At 36.3% G+C, this 8212-nt stretch overlaps 1 long non-coding RNA gene across 1 annotated transcript; it reads right to left on the bottom strand.

Annotated features, from left to right (window-relative positions):
- Positions 1-1046: 1046 nt before the first annotated feature.
- On the bottom strand, positions 1047-6527 carry LOC132366430 (uncharacterized). Its single transcript, XR_009503440.1, has 3 exons — positions 6430-6527; positions 2515-2683; positions 1047-1249 (listed from the first exon to the last, which is right to left on the bottom strand). It is a non-coding gene; the product is annotated as an uncharacterized LOC132366430 (long non-coding RNA).
- Between the last annotated feature and the right edge of the window lie 1685 nt (positions 6528-8212).

The following is an 8212-nucleotide window of genomic DNA, read 5'->3' as shown; positions in this document are numbered from 1 at the left end:
ATTGAGTTTCATTACTAAAAGTTTTAATTCTAGCAAACTTCTAATTATGTTTATCTAAAGCAAGATACTTTCACCAAAACTTTCATGCTCTGTTTTTAGAAACCAATAATTAATCTCTCTCTCTCTCTCTCAAAGGTCAGTAAACACCATCTATATTTAAATTCTCAGTCGTCAAGTAGAAGGATTCCATTACTCTTTGCAAACCAAGCAAACAAACAAAAACTCCTCTTAAGAGGGTCATTCTCCTAACCCAGATACCATTGAAATTTTAGGACTCTGTGTTTTATATTCATACCCATATTTGTAAGCCACTGGTAGTGAAGACTCTCTACTGCCTTTTTTTCAAGGATCTTTATAACCTCAAACACCTTTCCAAATTTAGCACATTTACACTTCACTCACTTTAGGTTCCATCCAAACTTGTTCTCTACATATGCTCTGACTTTCCCACTCTGTACCTTCGTTCACATTGTTCTTGGCTTACACTTCTCAACCTTTCATTTGCACACGATCAAAAGAATCACATCTTTCGAGCACTAGCTCCAATGCTCCTTCATTCACAAAGCCTTCTGGATCCCTCTCCACCTCCACCCTCGCCCAACCAGATATACCTTCCTCCCCATCTGAACACCCACAGCACTTTGAGAGAGGAGACTCTGGCATGTTAATTTGGTGTCGTAGAAGTCCTACGGCTTTTGGAGTAATACCATTCTGGGTACAAATTCTGGCTCTGCCATTTACTATATGATCCCAGGCAAATTGCTCAACTTCATCTGAAACATAAGTATAATATGTACTTGCAGGGTTGGCATGAAAACAAGCAAAATAGTAAATGTTAATCTTGACGAGAGTAGACAATATTTCTTGACTAAATTAATAAATATAGTGTACAGGTTTGTGCTGACTTGTGTTAACACTGAATTTTTCAAAGGTATTTTCAAGGAGCAACTACTGTGCTTTCTCTCACAAGATTTTATCTAAAGTAAAAAAAAAAAATCATATAAACAAAACACTGACGTAATTAAAAGACATAACCACAAGTTGAAAATACTTAAAGCATGTGTTTAATTCATAAATCTCTTCACAAATAATCTCTAGGTAACCATAGCCTGAAAACTTGTAGAAATACACGTATCTGTTTGCACTGGGTTGGGAGGCAGGCATGATGTGTTCTGCTTCCAATTCTGTCATTAAATAGTTTTACTACCTTTGGCAATTTGCCAGGATTTTCATTTCACAGCTTCTTTGTCTATCAAAAACAGGGGAACAAAAACAGGATATTACATACCCTAAACAACTTGAAGATGAAGATAGCCAAGTGAAAATATTATGAGAAATAAAAATAACAAAAATGCTATATATTAAGTCTTGTAATTATGTTATTATAATAAGACAAATACATGGTTTTTAAAAGTATGTCTCTTTTGGCTCTCTTCCTGCAATGAATTTATTATCAGCTAAAATGACTTGCTTGCTGACAGCACACCCTAAGCAGTTCCCCAGAACCAACCTACCCACCTACCTTACTTTTTTCTTCCTCCTTCCTTCCTTCCTTTAATAGCACAGGATTTACAATTGCCTGATAAATTAAATTAATGTTTTTACCTGACCAACCCTTTTGGTGGATGGAAGAAGATTACATGCTAATGCCTGGGTTGACCCACATAACTGCTTTACCAAAAATACCAAATGTCACCGTGTTCTCTGGCTAAAAGCACTGAGGAAGGACATGCTTTTCTGTTTTCCTTGTTCTTGTTTTTCAGGGCAACCTGCAGTTCTGTGTGGCAAGCATGAGTTAGGGATTGAAATCCGAGAAAGATTATATGACATCAACCCAGGCTTCACACTGATATGTGAATCTGTTGATAAAGTTATAGTCAGTTGCTATAGGGATGATTTTTCAGATGAGAAATTTCCATGAAATTCCAAATTTCCAAAAGAATAAAGATGTTCAACCTTTGGATTTATTTTCGTTTGTATTTTTATTGCGTACTTTTAAATTAAAATATCAGCACATTCAATAGAGAAGTAAAAGTGCCTAAAGAAACCAAGAAGTGGGAAGACAGTGTACATTTATCAAGATTTCACTGTCTGCCACATTACTCTGAAAGCATGCATGGTACCATAATTTCCCTGAAGGATTGTGAAGAATTGATATTTCGTGTTCTCTAAACATTCTATTTGAAGCTTTTTTTTTTTGGCTGCACTCCGAGGCTTGTGGGATCTTAGTTCCCCAACCAGGGATCGAACAGGGTGCCCTCCGCAATGAAAGCAGGGAGTCTCAACCACTGGGCAGCCGGGGAATTCCATGAAGCATTTTTATATTTCTTTCAGAAACCAAGGGCATTTTTTTGGGATTTTTCCCTGTCAACGAAGGACATTTATCATATAGCCTCTAAATATATGTCCCATACTGTGCTACAGAGACTGTTGAACTAGCTACACTATTTGGGCTGAGGCCCAAGTCAGGGATTCTTTCCCACAGAAATGAAAATGGCTAGTTGGCTGACTTACCCTGCGGCACGTGAGAAGCTGGATCAGCAAGAAGGAGAATGGTGGACGGGCAGGGACAGGTGGGACAGAGAGAGGATGGCAGTCCACGTCCTCACGATGAGAGGCACTGAGGAGGCTCTGCCCAGATGTCCAGCTAACATCTTGGAGCTAGAAATACAGTCTACTCCATCTGATGTGAGAAAGAAAGTGCGGAGCTGCACTTCAGATCCCAGCAGCCCTTCGCATCTTGTTAATATGGCTAAGTTCTCTCCTTATTTAACACTGTCAATTTTTTATGACCCTGACTTGTTGAAGGAACCAGGACAATTGTTCTGGAGAATGTCAAACTTTCTGGTTTGTCTACTGCTTCCTTGTGTTCTCATTTAATTTGTTCCACTATCCCCTGTGTTTTCTGTAAACCGAATGTTACATCCCAAAGTTTATTGGATTGAAATTAAACATTTTTGGCTCGACTACAACACAGATACATTCGGTGTGTCTTGTTACCTCCCATCAGAAGACACATACTATCTGGTTGACTCACAAGAAATGACAATGAATCTGGACCCTGGACTAGAGTGATAACAGTTTTCTCCCCCAGAAATCTAGCTCAATGACATTTTGCCTGTAGAGACCTAATAGCTATTTGGTAAAATATAGACTTCAGTATTGTTTTTGCCCTTAAGGACTTTCTACGTTAGTTAAGCCTTAAGTTGGTTTTAGAACCCATTATCTGAGTGTTTTGTTTTGTTTTTATTTTGATGGTAGACTTACCTTCACGATTAAGTTTTACTTGGTATGTTATTAAGATTGGTTTTCATAAACCATCTTGTGCAGTAAACTGTGACCCAGAAGCACACTGTATGGCAAGGCCAATAAACTAGATGTTAAAATTTTTCAACAGATATTCCACTCATTAAATAATTTGCACTTTGAAATTTGAAACATGTAATCTAAAATAACTCTTGAAATGTCAAACACTGGGGTTTTTTTAACTAATACCAACTGCTGATGTACCTACACAAAACAAATTCAGTGAACTTCTACCAGCTGACCTTTAAAATAATCATCAGTTAAAGGAATAATGCTCTTTTCTGCAGCAGGGATAATCTTGTTATTTGTGTTCTTTCTAGAATTATACTCCACTTTTGAATTTAGGTTGTCTATATTGGTGGCCTAATCCCCAAAAATAACCAAGAAAGCACAATATTTCTAATATTTCAAATAATTCAATTTCTTCCTATCTACTTTCCATATATAATATTACATTTCTTCTATATCTACACTGTGCAGTTTTTCTATAAACAACTTTCAGACTTAACTATTTTGACTGAATGGACACACCAAATCTGGTTTGTTTTGGTTTTTTCTTGGACAGATTTTTTTTTTTGAAATAGATCAATCTTTTGATGTGTAGAGAGCCTCTATGTCACCTTTTAGCTCTAAAATGACTCATGCTCATCTCACATTACAATTTGTGTTCTTTTGTTAACCTTTTCGGTTCCTTCTTTCTATTAACCTGAACTTAAAAGTTCTAATTTCGACATATTTAAGACAATCACTACACAAAACTGTTTCCCTATTGCTTGTTATAATTTCTGAAAATTAACCATGGGGTGTCAGTCTTTTGAAAATAAAAAGTTCTGTGAAGTATATTAAAATATATATCATCCTAAATTAGTGTGTCCCAACACCTGCTATGCAGAACACTATTTCCATGAGATTCTCAGGGTGTAGGGACCAAGGAGATTCTGTGGTCAAATATATACAGGAAATGCTACACACTGTACTTCTCTTGAAAACTCACAATATTCTTAAGCTTAACAAAAAAATTGAAAAGTCCTACCTACAGAAACATGTTTTACTTCATTTACCCCAGTGTTTTCTCTGATATACTGACCACAGAACTCTATTTACTTAACATCCATAAATGTCTCCAAGTAGAGCATAGCTGGGGAAACACTACCTAAACCTATAATCAGCAAACATTTGCTTTAGAATCATTGAGCCAGAAAGCTGGAAATCTTGTGTTATTGATCATGTATCTTAAAGTTTTTCAGATTAAAAAATAGACCTTTAAGAGTTAAATGACTTGGCTTAAAAAATAAAGCCAAGATCAGAATCCATATTTCATTCCCATCTGATTCCCGGAACTCAAAACAATACAATTCTGTAATTCCCTAATTGAAATTAAAAAATTATTTGGTCAAAACGTTATAGAACTATAGAGCACATAAGAAGAGACCTCTTCAGTTGGGTTGCTGTGATCCCATAAGATATTACGGGAAAGGGAGTGTGAGTTTTTGTAAATTTTGTTTGTTTTTTGTTTATAAAAATGGGGTCAATCCATAGGTAATGCTTTGAATCTACTTTTTTCACTTGATCCTATATTGTTAATATATTTTCGTGACATTAAATATAATTCTAGAGCACAGTTCTCAACCCCATCAAACCCCACACTCCCCTTTCATAGCAAATATTTTGTAATACCTTCCTTATTATCCTTAGATGAAATGCATAGATAATATATTGTATACATAAACAATTTATAAGAAAGATAATGCCTTAGCTGTGATGTATAGGATAATTCAAAGCAATTTATAATGAAATAAAATATGAGATGCTCAGGCATGACTTCATTGGAAGGCAGAGTGAAAAAGTTAGATGTTTGTACCTGTAAGTAACTTTCTTTTTTTTAATTTATTTTTTATTTCGGTAACACTAGTTTATAATACTATATAAGTTTCATGTATACAAAGTTATATTTATGCTTGTGAATACACTACAGTGTACTCACCACCAAAAATTTAGTTTCTGTCTGTCACCATACAGTTGATCCCTTTTACCCATTTTGCCTTCCCTTCCCCCCCACACCCCCGGCTTCCCCTCTGGTATCCATTACTCTGTTCTCTGTATCTACATGTTTGTTTTTGTTTGGTTTGACTTGTTTCATTTTTGGTTTTGTTTATTTGATTGTTTGTTTTCTATATTCCACATAAGAGTGAAATCACATGGTATTTGTCTTTCTCCAGTAGTTTGAATGCAAATGTCGTGACTACAAAAGCAGACTGATAGACATGGTGATTTGTCATAGGAGTGACACTGGCAGGAGTCACATGATTTTACCAAGATGGTGAACTGCTCTTGGTAAAATTCCAAGCAAAACAAAATACGTTCTTTCTGTTATTTACATAATAACTGCAGTCCTAGAAAAGTTATATTAAAAACCATGAAAAAAACCATTTATGCTTTAGGTAAAATGGAGTTGAGGTCTCGGTTCAAATCATATACACGGATTTTTTACCTACATGAATGTCTAGAGGGACATATGAAAATCACGTAGGATGCAAGGGCATGCATCCTTTTATGTGCAGAACTTTCCCGAGGATTCCAGAACATCTAGCATCCCCAGCCCCTGTCCACTAATCCAGAGTATCACTTCCCACTGCTACTCATGTGATTATGATGTCCAAAATCCTCCCCTACAAATTCTGAAAATGCCCTCACCCATGAGGGGGTACATACTAATTAAGGATTGCTATTGTAGAATGTATTTTAAAGATTGCTTAGCATTCCATTGAGTGGATTACCAACTCTTCACTAAATTCAAGGACACAGTCTGCTTAAATTACCAAATAATCATAATTATTATTCTACCAACTGAGAGCACACGATGTCCCAGACATTTTATTTGCATTTGGTTATTTAACCTTTACAATTGCCATATTAAGGTAAGAGGTATTATTTTCCCCATTTTACAGATGAGAAACCTGAGGCTCAAAGATATCATGTAACTTTCTTCAAGGGAGCCAGGATCCAAATCCAGGTCTTTTTGATGTATAAGTGCACGTACTTAGCCACAACAATATACTGTCAGATGTAGTTTGTATTACTTCTTAGAGCAGCCATTCTCTTTCTGTTCAATTCTTTTCTTACCTTCTGATTCAGCTTCTCTTCATAATTACCTTTCCTTTCTGATCTTTCTGGAACAATTCTTTTCTGGAAACAAGAGGCTGTTCCGCAGTCCCTCCTTCCCCCGCCTTTTAAAGTGGAGATCTGTGTTAGATTTGGATCTGCTGCAATTGGTTCTAATTAATGTCCCTACCTTCAGGCTGTCTCTGAATAAATGACTCAGTATAACTGAGCAAATTCAATTTTTAAAGGAGCTTGAGAATTTTTAACCTGAACTAACACATCCAGGGAGTATTCTATTACATGTTCATTGCTTATTTTTCCTCACCAGCCATTCATTTTTTAAATGACTAGATGGTTGCTTTCACTCCCCAACTATTGTCCTATGAAATACTATTTCAGTGGTTATGAATGACCTCCTCATTAGTGGAATGTTTTTTTCCTCCATTACTAGAGTGGAAGTAATTTGAGGACAGAGACCGTATGTGACTATGTTTCTACTATGTTATATTGTAATGCTTGTCCCTAATAAATTCACAGTAAATGTCTATTGAGTGATGACATGAAGCTCAGTTCAGTCTAATTTAGCACAATAATTATAAGGCAAGCATGAATAGACTTCCTCACTTAGATCCTTGGTATTTTGTTTTCCACACCTATAAAACGAGCTGAATTTCTAGAACTGTTACGAAGACACATGAGGTATTTGTGTGTTGCTGGAACTATACTAGCACTAGGGGGAATTTGAGAAGAGTAGCTTCCTTTCCCCCTCTATCTTTTCCCTACAGTCCCCTTCCCTTTACAGAGTACTTTGAGCCAAAGTGTTCAGGATTCAAATTTTGGACTTGTGTACACACAGGGTATCTTTTTTCTTTGTGTGTGACATGCGTATGGAATTTGGTGGGATATATGGACACAATTAACAAACTTTTAGCTTTATATTGTTATAATTTTAAAAGATATAGAGCACATTTCCCTAATTAGGAATGAAAGAAGGCTCTAGAGCATATAGTACCCTCACTGTATGGACTGACTTTCTCATTATACTGTACTGTATGTATCTCTTGAGAGAATATTCAGCTTATTATGTTGTGGTACAGTCTGAAGGACTAGGTTTTTCTTGTTGATAATTGTCAAGGCAAGAAGCTAGTCCTCAGACAGGAAAGTTTGATTGAGTAGGGGTGCCCAAAACAGATATGAAATGAAATTTGATCTCCAAAGATCAAGGAGTCAGAATGTTTGGAAATGTACTCTTCAATATTACTATTAAAGATGGCTCCCTGATCCCCCATATGGGAGCCAAGAAGTACGGACACAGATAAGACCTGTTTGTTTTTTGTCTTTTTTCCCCCTCCAGGTTAACACATGAACTTTGGAGGCAAGGTATAACTTCAACCCAGATTTTCCAAATTCATGCTATTATTTAGCTTTATTTACCTTTTGTTATCCTCTAATCTTTAATAAACTATTTTAGCTGGATTACAGAAAATGAAGAAGGGGTCATTTGTCCATGCTCGGACCAGACTGCCAAAAGGAGGCTCTTCAACCCATTCTCCACCCTCAGCATGGCTGTCTCAATGGCAATCAGTTTAAAGACTCCAATGGCCATGGTAAGGCAGGGGAAACAGGCAGGGCCATGTGGTCCAACCATCTCCTGATCATCTGGAAATTCTTCTAATGCTGAACTTGGAAGATCAGGGTTATATTTTTGTAAAGAAAAACAGAATCCAAGTACATATGACTCATTGCTCTATCCTCAGAGCCTTCCTAGTACATGGTGCTCACTAAGAATTTGTATAATAAATAA

This window comes from Balaenoptera ricei, chromosome 5, assembly GCF_028023285.1.
Source record: "Balaenoptera ricei isolate mBalRic1 chromosome 5, mBalRic1.hap2, whole genome shotgun sequence".
Taxonomy (NCBI): domain Eukaryota; kingdom Metazoa; phylum Chordata; class Mammalia; order Artiodactyla; family Balaenopteridae; genus Balaenoptera; species Balaenoptera ricei.
This window is presented reverse-complemented; position numbering and strand designations above follow the sequence as displayed.